This window comes from Aegilops tauschii, chromosome 5, assembly GCF_002575655.3.
Source record: "Aegilops tauschii subsp. strangulata cultivar AL8/78 chromosome 5, Aet v6.0, whole genome shotgun sequence".
Taxonomy (NCBI): Eukaryota; Viridiplantae; Streptophyta; class Magnoliopsida; order Poales; family Poaceae; genus Aegilops; species Aegilops tauschii.
This window is the reverse complement of record NC_053039.3, coordinates 306,738,342-306,757,258: the sequence shown is the minus strand read 5'-3', so window position 1 is coordinate 306,757,258 and position 18,917 is coordinate 306,738,342.

Sequence of the window (18,917 nt, the reverse complement as noted above, 5' to 3'; positions counted from 1 at the left end):
CGCTGGCAACAGGCGGTCGGCTCGAGTGTCCAGGCCTGCCGTTGGGCAGCGCCACAGCACAGGAGGCGGGGCCCCTCTTGCTCCCGAACAACGGTGCGCATCAGCCGAGGCTGGAAAACTTGGGGCGGGGAAGAGAAAGAGGGGAGAGGTGCCAGCCACCATGCGCTGGGATTTCAAGATCGGAGGAGGAGAGAAGCGAGGGGAAGAAGCAGCGAAGAGACGACAGTGTAGAGGAGTGACACGTGCTGCGCGCCGTCCTCCTATCCCCACGCCACTTTGCACTACACCGCTTAAAGAAACGGCCAACAAGACCGGAAACTCCGAAGAGTACCCGAGCTCGCTTGCTCTCACTCAAAAGTGTCCATCCCACGTCAGCCTCTCCAATGCATCCCGTATTTGATTTTTGTATTAGGTCTAATTAATCCCAACCCACTAAAAAACTTACGATGTGCTAGGGCATTTTTTGCATGGCCAACATGAACAAATCCCAATTTTCAAATTGTAAATGTAGTCGCATTTTTTGCATGGTGAACATGAACAAATCCTAATTTGCAAATATTTAAATGTAATCATCATTTGCACAACGAACATGAAATTTTTTATTTTGCAAATTATGAAATGTTATCGTCCCAAATCTGCTAGGATAGGCATTTTTTTGCACCGCTAACATGAACAGAAACAATTTGCAAATTGGGATTTGAAACCATCCTTTCTTAATTAATCTTAAATCTGTTAGACAAATGAACATGCAGAGCATTTATTGCACCTGAATTTACAATTGTCCATTTAACCACAACCACTAAACGCGCCCGAGTGCCATTCCTCCGCACTCCCAACAAACCGATATTGCCAGATGTGCACGGGCATCATGGTGCCTGTTAAAAAAATCATTTTTTACAGCTCAAAAAAAATTGAAACCTTTTGTAAACACGCACACACACATATATACTATATGTGTGCAAAAAATTATAACATTTTGCTTTCCCACGTAGTGTAAAAAAAGACAAATATGTATTTTCAAATGGGACGGAATTTTGTTTTTTTGTATAGCTTTCAAATTACATTTCTTTTTGAAACAAAATTCCATGGATCCGTAGTGAATACATGGAAGTTTCCACAGAATTATTTTCGATTTTTTTACTTTTAAATATGGTTTTGCATTTTTTTAAGGGCACCATGGTGCCCAAGCACACAAACTTCACACTCCAACAAAACGGGCCATCGCACTTGGGAGGGACGAGTGCTTTTAAAAAAACATGAGAGGAAAGTGTCAAAACTGATGTCAGAAATAGTCGTTCCGAGGAGTTTTAACCCCAGGGAGTTTAGTGATTTAGGTGATTGTGTTACATGATGGTTAAAGATAATCAGTGAGAAGACTTTTATGCTTGCTACATATTAACTTACTTTGGTGCTAATATATTCAACTCTTTTTAGTGCTTTTCAGTATAATCTATACCAATTTCATTTTGGAATCAACTGAAGGCGACGTAAGTAAGATATATTGTAGAGCACCTTGACGATACACTTTACAATCCGAAGACATTTTGAGAGCTTAGACAACGAGTTTGGTCATATGGATTCGTGTGTTCGCCAATGACAGCCCACTGGACACACCTACCATGAAGAGCTACTTAGTCGATGTGGTCATTTGAACTGTCAAAGCATCTTATATTTAGGAACAGAGGGAGTAATATATAGTGTTCTCTATAAAAATTATACCTAAGTATCTATTTCTTTATGCTTTAAGGATTTTATTATCAATCTCTAAACCACTCTTATTTGCATGGTTTGAATGCTTGGTTCGCTCTTGCTTTTTGCATCAGCTGTGCAACGGGTCAAAAGTGTTGGAACAAGTTAGGATCCCAACAAAAATGCTTTTGGATGCTATGATGCAACATATTGGCCTTCCAAATCGTAGTGTACTCAACACAGAAAGTAAAGGAATGTTGGTGTCGACGCAACCATTCAGTTATGTCCATCTAAGCACCAACTAAGAAATGAACTTTCAAGGAAATCAATATCCATCTATGTCTACGAAAATCTCGAAGAAGCTGAAGATCGGCTGGAAAATGAAGCTATTAGGTTTATGGAAGTCTCTTACAACAAAGTGGTGCAAGACTTCAACTATGATTAGTTCCAGCTGGTTCAACAAAAAAATAAATCTCTAAAACAGGAGCTTAAAGAAAATAAGTAATAATGGACTATCTAAGCAGCAGTTGGTGCAGTATTCCGGGCAGGGATCGCATGACAGTGAAAGAACTTTACCATATAAGAGATACCAACTTCATAACAGGATCAACACCCGAAGACATCGATTTTAACCATACTCTATCGCAAATAAGATATCTTGCAGAGCTCCTCAACGATACGATTACAATCAAACGGCATTCTATTAAAAAATGTATTATTGGGGACTGGATGATGATATGGAAGGCATTTCTGCTTTTGGCATTGGCAGCCCATCGAACACACCCGCCATGAAGAGTTGCTTAGACAATGAAGTCATTTTCGGTACCGATTACACATGCAACGATGATTCTACTTGATGTTCATCACTGCGTATATCACTCATCGTAAGAGAGATGACCAAACCTATCTATATGATGCATCTCTACTTATGTAGCTTGCTTACTAAAAACAATGTAAATAAGCTACCATAAATTGTAACGTTGTGTATCAACATTATACCTTAGTATCTATTTCCTTATCTTCCAATCAGTGTCTAAATATTCTTACGTGCATGGTTTTCAATGCTAGGTTGCTCTCGTCCTTTGCACCATCGGCGCAAAATACTCATTATTTCAATCTGTGTCTGAGTTTTTCTATCACCACTCTTACAATATTTGGCTTGCTGCCGGCCTTTGTACCGCAACGGATCATCTAGTTAGGAGAAAAGCGACCAGCGTCTGTGTGTCTCCTCTCTGAAATTCAGATAGATTGGGAAGACAGCAAGCTGCCTTGGGCCAGGCAGATGAAGGGAAACTCATCCCATTATCCTACTAGCGTACAAGTAACAATATAAACGTAATCTACATACGTTGAGGAGATTTGTATCCTAACATGACAGAACAGAGTTCCATTTTTCTTGTACATATTCAAGGCCGTGCTTCTTCATCCGCGCATTTATATACGATTTTTCGGCAAAACACACACACACACATGTATATATGCTCAAGGTTCTGCCGTATGAGATATAGGAGGCAAATCCAGTAAGTTAACTGGCTTCATGCTCTTGCAACTTGCAACGAGTTATTTAAGTGTACTATACATGACAGTGCACTATACATTATGGCTGTAGAGAATGATTTGGTGCATCGATAATTAATTGATCGTGCACTAGGCACATATATATAGGTACAAGGGGTGCGACCGGTATCTTGTCTCCTAAGGTACACGTACATACAGAGGGAGACAGATACTACAGGTACTGCATACAGAACCCAGACCTACGTACATGTACACATGTTCAACACCCCCCCCCCCCCCCCCCCCCCCCGCAGTCGAAGCATCGCCAGTGACGCAAAGACTGGACCGAAAACCCTCGAAAGTCAAAGTGGGTAGTCCCTTCGTTATCACATCGGCGAACTGCTGATCGGTGGGCACATGTAGAACACGAACACGACCAAGTGCGACGTGCTCCCGGACGAAGTGGATGTCGAGCTCGATGTGCTTCGTCCGTCGGTGATGGACAGGGTTGGCAGCGAGGTACACCGCGGAGACGTTATCACAGTAGACGAGCGTCGCCTTGGTGACCTCACATAGCAACTCCTGGAGGAGCTGTCGTAGCCAGGAACACTCCGCGACGGCGTTGGCCACGGCCCGATACTCGGCCTCGGCGCTCGATCGTGAGACCGTGGGTTGTCGTTTAGACGACCACGAAATCAGAGAGGGCCCGAGGTAGACGCAGTAGCCGGAAGTGGAGCGTCGAGTGTCGGGACACCCAGCCCAGTCGGCGTCGGAGTAGGCGACAAGGCTGGTGTCAAGCGAGGCCGTCAGGGTGAGACCCATGGCTGTGGTGCCACGTATGTATCGAAGTATACGTTTCACGAGAGCCCAATGGGTGTCACGAGGAGCATGCATGTGAAGGCACACCTGCTGGACAGCATACTGAATGTCCGGACGCGTCAGTGTGAGATACTGAAGCGCACCGACGATGGAGCGGTAGAAAGGAGCGTCGGACGCCGGAGAGCCCTCGACGGCGGACACCTTAGCCTTCGTATCGACAGGCGTGGAAGCAAGCTTGCAATTAAGCATGCCTGCGCGCTCCAGAAGCTCATAGGCGTACTTCTGCTGGTGCAGAAAGAAACCAGTAGCCCGGCGCACTACCTCGATGCCGAGGAAGTAGTGAAAAGCCCCCAAGTCCTTGAGGGCGAACTCGGTGCCGAGGCGAGCTGTGATCTGCTGAAGAAGCGCTGGCGAGGACGCAGTCAGGATGATGTCCTCGACGTACAGGAGGAGGTACGCGGTGGCGTGGCCCTGGTGGTAGACAAACAGGGAGGCATCGGACCGTGTGGACCGGAACCCCTGTTGCTGGAGGAAGGCCGCGATCCGCTGGTACCAGGCCCGAGGTGCCTGCTTCAACCCCTAGAGAGAACGGGAGAGCAGGCACACGTGGTCCGGATAGTCGGTGTCGACGAAACCAGTCGGCTGCTGACAGAACACCTGCTCGTCGAGATGGCCATGCAAGAAAGCATTAGACACATCGAGCTGGTGAACAGGCCAGGCGCGAGAAACAGCAAGCTGGAGAACGGCGCGAATCGTGCCTGGTTTAACAACCGGGGCGAAGGTGTCGGTGAAGTCCACGCCGGCGCGCTGGCGAAAACCACGCACCACCCAACGCGCCTTGTAGCGCTCGAGAGAACCGTCGGGACGAGTCTTGTGGCGGAAGACCCACTTGCCAGTGATGACATTGGCACGGGGTGGCCGCGGGACAAGCTGCCACGTACGGTTGCGCTGCAGGGCGTCAAACTCCTCGCGCATCGCAGCTAGCCAGTTCGGATCCCGAAGGGCTACGCGAGCGGAGGTGGAGAGCGGTGACGGCGTCGAGGTAGAAGCCGCGCATGCGTACTCGTCCGACGGGTAGCGCGTGCTGGGACACAGGGTCCCAGTCCGAGCCCGAGTGACCACACCGGGGGGGTGCAGCCGTGGCGGCGGGAGCCGCCAAGGGGGCCGCGGTGGGGCCGGCCGAGGGGGCCACGGCGACGGGGGCCACGGCGTCGGGGGCCGCGGGGGCGGCCGAGGAGGCCGCTGCGTCGGGGGCCGTGGCAGGGGCCGCCGGCGCGGGGAGCGCGGGCAGGGCCGGACCCGGGGCGCGGCTGGGCGGTCCGCCAAAGGTGGAGGCAGGGGCGAACCGCGCCGCAGGAGACGCCGAAGGTGATGGTACCTGCTGAAACGGGAACACGAGCTCATCAAAGTACACATGCCGCGAAGTGAAAACGCGGTGGGAGACTGGATCATAGCACCGGTAACCTTTGGTGTTGGGAGGATAGCCAAGGAAGATGCAAGGAAGGGACCGGGGCGCGAGTTTGTGAGGAGCAGTGGATGCGGTGCTAGGATAACAGAGACACCCGAAAATGCGAAGACCATCATAAGATGGAACCGCACCGAAGAGGAGCTGGTGAGGGGTGTAGTTCCAGCGGGAACGACAGGGGCGAATGTTAATGAGGAGGTTGGCGGTCGCGAGCGCGTCCGGCCAGAACCGAGGAGGCACATAGGAGTGGAAGAGCAACGTGTGGACACAGTCGTTAAGCGTGCGAAGGACGCGCTCGGCGCGACCATTCTGCTGAGACGTGTAGGGGCAGGTGAGGCGAAAGATGGTGCCGTGGGACGCAAGAAATTGCGGACGGCGACGTTGTCAAATTCCTTGCCGTTGTCAGTTTGCAAGGCGAGAATAGGACGACCGAACTGTGTGGTGACATATGAATAAAAAGTGGTGAGTGTGGCAAGAGCGTCGGACTTGCGACGGAGAGGGAAGGTCCACACATAATGAGTAAAATCATCCAATATCAGCAGATAGTATAAATAGCCTGTGTTGCTAGCAACCGGGGACGTCCAAACATCACTATGCAACAACTGAAACGGAAAGGTGGAAATGTTTGTAGACTCGCTAAAGGGAAGACGAACGTGCTTGCCAAGACGGGAAGCCTCGCAAGAGTGATCGTCGATTTTATTACATGAGAAAGAAAAACTGTGAAGAATCTGACGCATAGCGGTGGAGTTGGGATGACCGAGACGGGCATGCCAAAGATCGACACTGGCGGCGAAGGCGGCGGGGCGACGGGTGGTGGTGGCGCCGGAGGGATGCACTGGATAAAGCTCGTCCGGGCTATCACATCGGTGGAGCACCATCCGTGTACGGGCGTCCTTCACAGAAAAACCGATATCGTCAAATTCAACAGTTATAGGATTCTCACGAGCAAGGCGACGAACGGAAACAAGATTAGTGACTAAGTCAGGAGACACAAGAACATTAGACATATGCACAGGAGTAGAAGTAGAAGGAAAAGACATATGACCGACGTGAGTAATGGGTAGGGAGGAACCGTTACCAACGGTGATACGGGTGGGAGTATGAACGGGAGTGGCAGATGTGAGGTTACCGGGATGAGCAGTGGCACCCGAGTCCATGTACCAGTCACCACCGCCACCATAGGAGCTCGGTGACGGGGCGGAGTGCAGTGCGGCGAGCAAGGTCGGGTCCCACGGCGGCGGCGCCTGAGGAGGGTAGACTCCTCCGTAGGCCGGCGCGGGAGCAGCCCCGAAGGTCGGAGCGGCGGCGGCGGCGCCGTAGGAGGGCGCGGTCCCATGGGTCGGCGCGGCGAAGAGGGCCTGGTGACCCGCCGGGCGGGGCCCAAGGATGCCCGGAGCCGGAGCCCGAGGGACCGGCATGGAGTAGGCGTGGACGACGCCGGTCCACGGGTTGGTGCCGTACGTCCATGGGGGAGTCACCTGCTGCTGCTGACGGCCCCCCCGGCACCTGTTGCTGCTTGCGGCCGACCCCGCGGCGGTTGCCGCGGCGCCCGCCACCCGGCTGCTGGGGGGCAGCGGGAGGGGCGGGAGGCGCGGGCGGGAGGGGAAGTACCCCGGAGGCGCTGGTGGCGGCGGCTGCTGGCGCGGCGCGGGTGGGGCGGTCGGTGGAGGGGCGCCGCGGGAGGTGCCGGCGGCGAGGGCGTGGTGCTGCACATGCTTCTTGACCCCCTTCATCCGGCGCTCCTCCAACCTCAAGTACGCCACAAACTTGGGGAAGGAGGGCTCCGGCATCAAGGTGAGGTTAGAGGCGGCGTTGCCGAAGTCCTCGTTGAGGCCGGCGGTGAGCGTGCTGAGGAGGAGGTCGTCGTCCACCTTGGCTCCAATGTCACGGAGCTCGTCCGCCAACGTCTTCAGGTGGCGGCAGTAGTCATCAATGGACTGTTCATCCTGGTGACAGTCAAAAAATTCCTGCTGCAAAAAAATGCGGCGCTGAAGCTGGTTGTCGGTGAAGAGGCCGTTCAGCTTGACCCACAGGGCGCGGGCGTCGTCGCCGGCACTCACGACCGTGTGAAACAAGTCCTTGGAGATGGTGGTGAAGAACCACCGGATGATCGTGGCGTCGATCGCGGTCCACTCGGCGTCGGCCACCATGGTGCAGGAATCCACGGTGCCATCCACGTGATCCACGAGATTGTTCTCGCGGAAGAGCAGCGTGAAGTACGTCTTCCACGCGAAGTACGTGGAGTTGGAGGCGTCGAGGGTCACGGGGACGCGTGCATGGACGTTGATGTCGCGGATCTCGGCAGGGTCGACAGCGAAGGGGTTGGAGTAGGTGGAGGCGTTGGAGGACATGGCGATGAGATCGTGGGGAGGGAGGCGGCGCGGCTAAGGAGAGGCGGCGCGGCGGCAGGAGGCAGGCGGCGCGGCAGGAAGGGGCGGTGCGGCGTGGAGGCGCGCGGTGGGGAGGTGGCGCGCGGGGAGGAGGGGTGGTGGCGGCTGCTTGGGGTGGCGGCGGCGGCTAGGGTTAGCGGAAGCTGGAGGATCGACTTGCGATAGATACCATGTAGAGAATGATTTGGTGCATCGATAATTAATTGATCGTGCACTAGGCACATATATATAGGTACAAGGGGTGCGACCGGTATCTTGTCTCCTAAGATACACGTACATACAGAGGAAGACAGATACTACAGGTACTACATACAGAACCCAGACCTACGTACATGTACACATGTTCAACAATGGCCGTCAAATACCGGTTGCATATAACCTCAAATTATTGATGCGGACGGACCTGGACGCTATGTGTTTGTACTCCTGGGACTTATTTATAAACTTGCTCAGTTGGTATGATATTGGTCAAACGACTAGAAGGACACACTGAACTATACTCGTTTGACCAAACCAATATAATCAGCAGTCACATGAGGACATAGATGTAAATGACGTTCTTTTCCTGTACCAGTTACATTAGGAAAACAAAGTCGAAACCTGCTTCGGCAATTAATAGATGTTCTTTGGGAAAAGGCTGTTGTGGCAAAGAGGATGATTGTGACAACAAGTATCATGTAGGAGTAGTTAACCGGCAACTAGGATTTCAAACCAGATTATTGTGGTTTAGGGGTGGGACACTTATTACATGTAATGAATTTATCCTTGCTGAGTAAAGGGGGTTAGGGATAATCCATTTTAGATGTTAATTACTGCAGACTATACAATTTAACATTCAATGCCAATGTTAGGAGTGTCTCTTTGTGCAAGAATAAAGCAGGTGTATCCCATTTCTGGCAGGGGCTGAGCAAAGGAAAACATGTTATGAGTTGTACTCGCTCTTTGTGCAACAAGATAATGGGTGTGTCCCATTTCTTGCAGGGGCTGATGAAAGGAAAAACTTTAGCTTTTTGTAGAAAAGAAATAGGTAATGGGATTAGTACTAGATTATGGGAAGATAAGTATCAGGTTTCGGTTTGGATTAATCTCTAGGCTGGTCTGCACAAACTAAGAGAACAACAACGACATCACGGCGTGGCGCTTCTTTTATGAATTCGCTTCACTGGCACCACCGAAGTACACTTTAAGGTGCTTCAGGAAAGGAGGCACTAGGGATGAGACTACTGGTCCCATGCATTGTATCATAGTCAGACTAGTTATCCACCGTAGGATGAGAACCATGACGACCATCGGATCCAGCATGCACAGCCCCACGCTTAGCACCATAATTTGCATGCCGCATGCGTGATTCCGCACTAATTGCGACCAGTTTATTTCCTAAAAACTACTACCATCAATCAGGGCATGTCAAATTGATTAGGCGCCATGCTTTTCATGCATGCGATTTGCTTCCATACAATTTGTTTCCAATCCTTATTTCGGATGAAACTTCAATTGCGGTGTACACTTGACCCTTTCTTCCGGCCAGCCTATGAAATTGTTTCCATGGAAAGATATGCTTCCATCGGGTTAGAATTTGTTTGCTTCAGTCAGCCAAATTTTTTGCTTCCACAGCAACTGACGATTGCTTCGATCTAGTTTGATTGTATTTGTGTCCAGTGTATGCAAAGAAAAACAAGTTTCAATCGACTAGAAAATTATTTCGAGTGTACCATATAATAGAGCTCTCGACAAGATACAAATTTGTTTCCATTCAATACTACTTACTAGAATTTGCTTCCGAAGCAACGGGAGATTATTTCCCATCTGGTTGAAATTTGTGCTTCGGTCGATTGCACAAAGTGCTTCCATGGCAACCGGCAACCATTTTGATCTAGTTAGAATTTGTGTATTTCAGCCGTCCATAAAATATTGCATCCATTGTAACGAGTGATGGCTTCGATCTATTTAGAACTAAATAGTTTCAACAGGTCATATAAATTGCTTCTACGGTCACAACAACCAAAATTGCTCACAAATGTAGGCTTGACAACAGCAAACGGCGACGTAGGGGACAAGCTGGCAACGTCATCGAATTTGGTATTTGCATCGATTAAGTTGGGACTTTGCTTCCAAAGAATTTGGTATTTGCATCCTAAGAAATGAGAATTTGCTTCCGAAGAATTAGGAACTTGCATCTAAAAAAATTTAAGATTTGCTTCCATACAACAAAAAATGATGCATATGATCAGGATTTTCTCCAACGATATACATTTTGTTCCTAAATCATTATGATACTACATTTTCATATATCAGAGAACTACTTCCATACAAGCATATATTTGTTTACATCAAAATGGAAAAAAAATAGACTGCATGGGAATATGTTTTCACAACGGTGAAACATTTGTCTCAATTAAGCGGACAATTTGCTTTCATGGTGATCTTGAAGCACTGCACCATTGAGGGCAGTGACACGAACTGCACGGAAAAGTGCCAAGACCTTGTCTCTCGCCCCGTGGCCTGTGGAAAGACGTGCTACATCTTATTAGCTTCTTCTGTGCTTCCTGCAATCCGAGACATATTCATGCAACGGTGTTAACATAGTTTGATGAACAAATCCAAGAACGATATGGAGAAGAACTCTTAAAATAATAAAAATATCCTGATGGAGAAAAGAAAAATACAGACTTTAATCCTCCATTCATTCATGATGAATGAAGGATACGTGCAATCCAGATTCAATCTAATGCATCATTCGAGACTCACATATGCTTCACCCTGGTCACCTACTTGCGCATGTGATGTTGACTTGCTGAGATACAACATCGCATGATAAGTCACCCTCCTGCATGTCGTGAGAGCCTATCCTTGCCGACCTCGTTCCCAAACCAGACGGCCCTCCGGCAAGGTGGTTCAGACGATCTTGGTGGAGTTCTCGGCTGCGTGGAAGTTTACAAGCTCGTCCGTGAGCAGGTGGTCGGTCAGTCCCCGCGCCGACGACGGGCGAGATGACGCACCGATGAGATGGAACGGAGGCAGTAGATGGGATGGCCAGGAATTCATGCCGGGGGAGAGAGAGAGAGGGGCAGCGTAGGGCATGGCGAGCTCGGCAACGGAACTGGCAGGAGATATGTGGAGAGTTATTTCGGCCAATTAATCAGGGAGGGATTACGGGGGTGGGCCAGAAAATCAAGAGGTTAGTATTTGGCGCATGATTTGAGTATATCTCTCAGCCGTGAGATAAAATACTTATTGACGGCTTCTAACTGGTCTGATGAGTGCCTCTCCTCAGACGACTGTAGGGAAGTGTTTCCCTTCAGGAAATTGCACTAAAAATTGCCCAAATCCAGATTCAGCTTCACTGGCAAAGCTGATTTTAAATAGTTGTTTGTTTCAGATTCCAGATTCAGCTTCACTAGCAAAGCTGAATCCGGTCCCAGAATCCGAAACAAATAGGGCCTTAAGCAGAGGTTGCGTCTAAGGTTTTCACTCAGCACACTGGATGGGCATTGCTGACCAAGAGCTTGTTGCTGATGTTTGTTAGAGGTTGCCTTTTGGCGATGTGTTATCTGTAATCTGCGTTGTACTCGTTTTAGTTGCTCTGTATGTCAATCTGGATTTAAGCAGTAGTGTTCAGTCATTTGTTTTAGGATATAGCCGCATGGTAATGCTGTGGTGGTTGTGTGGTGTGGATGAGTGGCTAACAGTGTGGTTCTGAAAGTGCTAGTTATCGACTAGAGGGGGGTGTATAGGCGATTTTTATGAAAGTCTTCAAAACACGGGGGCTTTGAAGACAAACAATAGAAATGAACCTATTCATATGTAGCGGAAGATAGACTACACTAGACAAGCCATAGTCAAGTAAGTAATGAAGTGAAAGCACGAAGACTATTAGCAGGTAGGTAGTATAGATCAGGATGGAAGATAGTATGAAGCCAAACAACAATAGTCGTCACACAGTGAAGTCAAATAGATCAAGTAAGCAGGCAATGACTTCATGAAGACAAACTGTAAGTAAAGGGAGGGAAGAGATAGAACCGGTTGCTCGGTGAGGACAGGGATTTGTTGGACTAGTTCCAGTTGCTGTGACAACTGTACGTCTGGTTAGGGAGGCTGAGTTTTAACTCAGAAGACCGCGTCTTCACCTTATTTCCCTTGAGCCTTAGTCCTCGCCCAATCACTCTGGTAAGTCTTCAAGGTAGACTTCCAAACCTTCACAGACTTCGTTCACCGGCAATCCACAATGACTCTTGGATGCTCAGAACGCGACGCCTAACCGGCTGGAGGATTCACAGTCCTCAAGTGTAACAAGTCTTCAGGTCACGCAGATAGAAAGACTTCAGTGATGCCTAACACTCTTTGGCTCTGGGTGTTTTGGGCTTTGTCCTCGCAAGGATCTCTCTCTCAAATGCTTCGGTGGTGGGTTGCTCTTAAACGACAAAAGTCGTGCACTAACTCTGAGCAGCCACCAATTTATGGTATAGGGGGTGGGCTATTTATAGCCAGGAGGCAACCCGACCTGATTTGTCCGAAATGACCCTGGGTCACTAAGGAACGGACACATGTCCAACGGTCAAATTTCGAACACACGCGGCAGCTTGACCTGGGTTACAACTAAAGCTGACTCATCCAGCTCTGGATAAGACTTGCTCTCATTGTCTTCACTCGAAGACATATGATTTGGTTGAGCATCACTTCAGTCACTCTGACTTTGTTCACTTGGACCCCACTTAACAGTGCGATGGTTCCTATGACTCAACAAAGAAGAAAAGGAAACTACGAAACAACTATGTCTTCGCACTCCATAGTCTTCACGTAAATGTCTTCTCGAGTCGCAATCTTTGTTGTGAATATCTTCACATACCACCATTGTCTTCAATGTCTTCACACATTTTTAGGGGTCATCTCCGGTAGGTAAACCGAATCAATGAGGGACTACTACCTATGTTATCCTGCAATTCTCACAAACACATTAGTCCCTCAACCAAGTTTGTCGTCAATACTCCAAAACCAACTAGGGGTGGCACTAGATGCACTTACAATCTCCCCCTTTTTGGTGATTGATGACAAACTGGTTGAAGTTTTCAACGGGGATAAAAGCATGTGAAATTGTAATGGTTAAGGCATTGTCTTCATAAGTAGCAAAAGGCTCCCCCTGAAGATGTGCATATAAGTAGTTTGCTTTTGAATGCAAATGCACATGGCAGGTTTTGCTTTGTGGAGATCCTCTTCAACTTTTGAAGACAATTCATCATGCATATAGAGATAAGACGAAGATAATGACATGCTAAATGAAAAATGGACGTCTGCGGAATGACTTCATGCGGAATTTATCATCGCATCACAGAATAGCAGACAAAGTAGCAGACGACCATCAAGTTTAAGTGTTACAACCCAAAGAACCAAATGTATCAAAAACGAGAGTTGTAATCACTTGGCAAAAAGATATAGCAACCACCCATATGGACCCGCTTGAAGACTATCAACTCATATGCTTCTCCCCCTTTTGTCAGTAAGGACCAAAAAGGTTTGAAGACATAGAGCATCTACTCGTTCCCATCAGGAGTAGATGAAGGTGCAGGGTCGACGTTGGAGTTCAGTGGTGCAGAGGGGCCTGGTGCAGTGTCGATACGCGGCAAAGTCATGGTTGGTGAAGTGACATCATCTTCATCATCGACGACTCTCGCAACAATAGTTGCAGCCAAAGATGAATACTCCGAGTCTTCTAAGGAAGGAGTACGACGCAAGACGACATTCCGAGGAGGCGTGGAATCAAATTTGAAGCGCTCTGTGAAGCCGTCTTCGCGAAGATCGTCTTCAGAGCTTAGCAAAGTCAGACTCTTCCAAGACCTTCGACAGGCTTCATGTGATACGAATGCGTTCTTGGTGGCAAGATTGGGAATGCGATTAACATCCACCAAGAGGCTCTGCATCTGACGCTTTAGCCAGTCATGGTGCATATCTTGTTTCTGATGTAAGGCCACAAGAAGCTCTCGGTCATTGAGTACATGAGATCGCTTCCGAGGCCTTTGAGTAATGGTGCTTTCAGTGGCTTCAGTGTTTGCACGATGAGGTGCACGTGTATTTCCAGCCGGAGGGTAAGCAGGAGTGGCAGCATTTGGAACATGAACCCCTTCAATTGGTTGCGTGAAGCTCTGATGATCAACGTTATGAAGATAAAGTGGTTACTTGGCAGGCTCAGGGTAGATGGCTTCGATAGACATATCAACCTCAGGCAAGAAGATAAGATGGTTGTGCGCTGAGGGCTGATAGTTGACAGAAGAGTGAAGCTTGATTAAGCGCATCACCCATGGAGCATAAAACTTCAAGCCAAATAGATCAACTCCAGATGTTGCAAGTTGCCTGATGAAGAAATCTTGAGCATTGAAGCTGATGCCATTGAGAATATAGAACACCAATGTCTTCATCGTGCCTTCAAGCTTGGTTGGAGGAGAATGTCCTTTGACGGGCCATAGAGTTCGCCTTACAATGTGATAAATGGTACGGGGCAGATAATCGAGGTCTTTGACAAAGAATTCCTTAGGATCAACTCCAGATGTTGCAAGTTGCCTGATGAAGAAATCTTGAGCATTGAAGCTGATGCCATTGAGAATATAGAACACCAATGTCTTCATCGTGCCTTCAAGCTTGGTTGGAGGAGAATGTCCTTTGACGGGCCATAGAGTTCGCCTTACAATGTGATAAATGGTACGGGGCAGATAATCGAGGTCTTTGACAAAGAATTCCTTAGGATATTCAGCATCTTGTGGCAGTGGCTTCATCATGCTGAGCATCTGACTCATGTTGGGCTCAGGCTTCTGAAATATGCTCTCCAATGCATTCCTGTGTAGCTCACAACCAGGTTCATAGAGCTCGCCTAGAGTGGGCAGGGAAGTAAGCTCAATGATATCTTGAGCTTTAGCTTCATGATGCACATCACCTGTCATCCACTCAAGGACCCAAGTCTTCGGATCCCTATTGTAGCCACGAATGTGAAGAGTGGCATAGAATTGCAGCAGAAGCTCCTCATTCCAATGCTCTTTGTCAGTTACGAACTGCAGAAGGCCAGCATCTCTGAAACAGTCTAGAGCTTCTTCCAAGCAGGGCAGACCAGCAATGGCTTCACAATCCAGACGCATGTGAGGAAAGATTCGCCCTTGATTGTATAAGATACATGAGTAATAACTGCGCTGCTGATAGCTCCAGAAGCGATCAAATGAGATCTTTGGCTTCGAGTACGGGTTCTTGGCACTGTCAAAGAATGTGTTGTGTGCGCTGAAGCTGTTTACACTGAACGATCCTGGCGATGTCGCAGCACCGGGAAACCTTGGCAATCTGGGCTTTTGCTTCTGGACCTGAGGCCTTTGCTCCACATGGTATTCATATTGTGGTCCGGGAGCAGTGGGAGGAACCAGAACAGGCCATCGGACAGTGACAAGTTGGCCGCGATCATATGATTGCTCAATAGTGTGAGGCCTTGGGGTGGTACAGTAGCTTCGGCATTGACAGTGGCTTCAGGTTGCACACTAGCTTCAGGCGCAACATTAGCTTCAGGCACCATGGTGTCTTCAGCCATGACAACGTCATTGGCTTTAGCAGAGTTGTTTGTGGCCGCCTCAATGTTTTCAACCTCCGTTTCTGTAGCAAGAGGGTCGGGCATAGACACGTTCTCCTCGAGAACAACTTCTTGAGTGACAGGGGGTGTGGCAACTCTTTCTTCTTCTTCTCTTGTTCTTGATTATCATCGGATGATGCAGCCGGAATGTCTTCAGCAGCTTTGGCTTCGGACTCAGAGACATTCATGGTAGGGGTGGTGTCAGGAAACACTTGACGTGCTACTGAGTTTTGAGGCGCTTCCCTTTCCGGAATGCTCGACATGGCGACCTGTGGGCTAGGGCCTTTGCGAAGCCTGCAGAAAGCTAGCGATGCCTGTGGTGAGGGAGTGGTCTGCACCATGTAATTGTCATCGTTAAGCACCGGAGTGGTGACTTGAGGTGGTGGAGTACTGGGTGTGTCATCTTGACTTGGTGTGTCTTGTTGAGGGTGATCAGCCCACGATGCATCCTGAGCAATTGGCGTCAAAGGACGACCAATGCTAATGAGTTCGCTATTCGTGAGAACAGACGATGATACCAGTTGGTGCTCGATCTGAGGAAGGACTTCATCATCTTCTACATTGTCATCATGACCAATGTCTTCAGCTGTGATGGGGTCGACAGCTAGAACATCTTCATCTTCAGGAGCCTCTGTGAAAGCAGGCTCGTGGACTACAAGTTGACGCTCTTGGTTGGTGGAGGCAGGACGAGCAACTGAGATGGGCTCGACAACAAGTGGCTCAGAGGCCGCAGCACGATCCTTCTTGGAAGACTTATTTGATGGAGCATCATCAGAAGTATTCATGTGCTTGCGCTTCTTGGCTTCGGCTTCACCTGCCCTTGTCTTCTTCAGTTCTGAAGCTGCTGAGGGGACCTTAGGCTTCGAGCCTGTCATACTGGCAGGGAAGACAAAGCGAGGTGATTCCTGCCTTGATGCTTCAGCTTGGGCCACAGCAGGCTTCTTCTTCTGTTTGGCAGCCATCTTGGGGTCGATGCCTGGACGCCCAAGAGCCTTGCGCTTTTCTGCCTCATTGTGTGTGTGAACACATTTTTCTGCGAAGTATTTCATCCGCTCTCTTGAACCTTTTGCTTCTTCACGCTTCTTTTGAAACTCTTCCTTGAGGTCATGCAACATCTGCTTGAAGCTTTGAACATCAGCCACACTGAGCTTTGCCATGTTCTTCTTGAATTTAGCCTTTTCATAATCAATTTTGTTCTTCAGCTCGACGATCTTCTGAGCCAGAGCTAGCTCATTAGCAATGGCTCCGTGGAATGTGGACGCTTATGTCCACCGGGAGCTGAAGATCATCAATGCTGAGGCTCGGGTTGTCAAACCATTCATCGATGAAGTTATTCAGAATATCTACATCAAAGAGGGGCAGATCGTTGAAGATCTCCGCCTCTTGCTTGCTCTTGATTAGTAGCTCAAGGGCATCATCACCAAGATCTTCATCACCTGACAGATCAATGGTGGCATCCTCATTGCGCAGAACGGCAGCAGGGGTCAGTTCTTGTGCATAACTCTTGATGAGCTTCTTCTTCATCTTGGACTTCTCTGTCTTCTTGGAGACACGAGAAAGATCTTCAGATTGCACATTGGCTTCAGGAGGTACAGAGGCCAATGGCTTCACACGCGAAGCTCTTGGTGCGGCAGAGGGCTTTGAAGCCTTTGTTTTATTTTTCTTCTGCAGCTTAGGTGGAGCTGGCGCTTCATCAGAATCTGCGTCATCAGCTGAGTGATCCACAGCGGCCCTTTGTACTACTATGTGAGTGATGAGGCCTTCGAGGTTATAGAAGGGGCCGACGACGTTTGGATTTGCATCACGGGTGCCATCAGCCCTTGGAGCAGATGGACCAGGGTTGAAGTCGAGCCAAATGCTTTCTTGTTCTTAGCAGCAGAATCTTTTGCAAACTTATAGTTGTGCTTGAACAGATTGTCCTCGCGACACCATAGCAGAGAGGATGGGTCGGCATTCTTGGGCTGCGGTCCTCGGACCATGCATGGGTAGAAGCCTTGAGCAATGGCTTCGGACTTGGACTGTAACATCCCAAATTTTCAATTTGGTATGTTATACATAGATCATCATTGCATATCATGTTTTATTGCATTTTGACAAATCCTCGATAAATCCTAAGCAACTCAAGGACCCTCGGAGAGAGTTGGGGATTTTCTTGAATTTTCATATTTGATTTTCGTCAAATTATAAAACGAGGATTTTGGTTTTAATTATTTTCTCTCCGGAAAAATATTTCATTTTAAAAACAAACGAGAGGAGAAAATATGACTTCTCCAAAACCATTGAAATACTGGAGGAAAAATGTTAAAATCTTTTATTGGAATTTATTCGGATTTTATTTGCAATTTCTATTGCATTAAAAATATTGCATGTTTTTCAAAATATTTATTTTGTGTTAAAAAAATGTTCACCCTATTCTAGATTTTCTAACTAGACGGGGAAAATTTATTTTATATTTTTCTGATTTTTATTTATTTCTCTACAAATTATTTTTCGCGGAACTTATTAAAAAAAAAAGAACTGCGCGCGCCCGCGCTGGGCCGAGCCCAGGCCGCCGGCCCACCCCGCGCCCCTCTCCTCTCCGCGCACGGCCGCCGCCGTCGTCGTGTCCTCCATGGACACGGGAGCCCCGCCGCTCGGCTTGCCCCCTCCCCCAAGCCTCCGGTCCCCCCCTTTATATACCCCCCCTCTCTCCTCTCATCTCGCCGCCGCCGCCGCCGCACTCGCCGAGCCCCGCCGCCGCACTTGCCCGCCGCCGCCGCCGCCGGGAGTCGCCGCCCCTCGCCCTCGCCCGCACCCCCGCACCCCGCGCCCCGCCGGAGCCGCCCCGACGAGGTACTGCCTCGCTGCCGTTCGTCGTTGCCGGTTTTTGTTAAAAAAACCCTTCGTTTTAAAAAAAACCCTAGATCGGTTTTTTTTCGGTTTTATTATTTTGCGAGCGTTCACCGAACCGTTCGTTTCAACGAACGCGTTTGTCGGTTTTTCTCTATTAACGAACGTCCGTTCTTTAACCGTTCGTCCGTTTTTCTTTTTCGTCGGATTTTTCTGCGATTATCTCAGATTCGATTTCTGATCGAATTTTCGATTTTGTTTAACTTCTCGCTCGTTTATCGGAATCAGGCGATTCAAGCGCCTAGAGTTTCGTCTCGAAATTCTCTTTCCGTTTAACCTACTCAAACAAGTTTTTGCTACAGTAAAATTTGACCTAGATCCAGATTAGTAAATGAAGCTACTTTCTTTCGCCGTTTGACTTTCGTTGCTTCTTTTGAGTTGATTCTTTTTGTAAACCGGAGTTCTTAGACTGAACTTTCTGGTTGGATCTTTCATTCGAGTTTTACCTGTGCATTAGATGAGTACTGATTGTATGCTTGTTTGTTTGCGATAGAGTACCCGGAGTGTGCCGCTTGTTACTTCGAATCGCTAGGTTTTGCGGATCATCAGCAAGGCAAGTAACACTTTGATC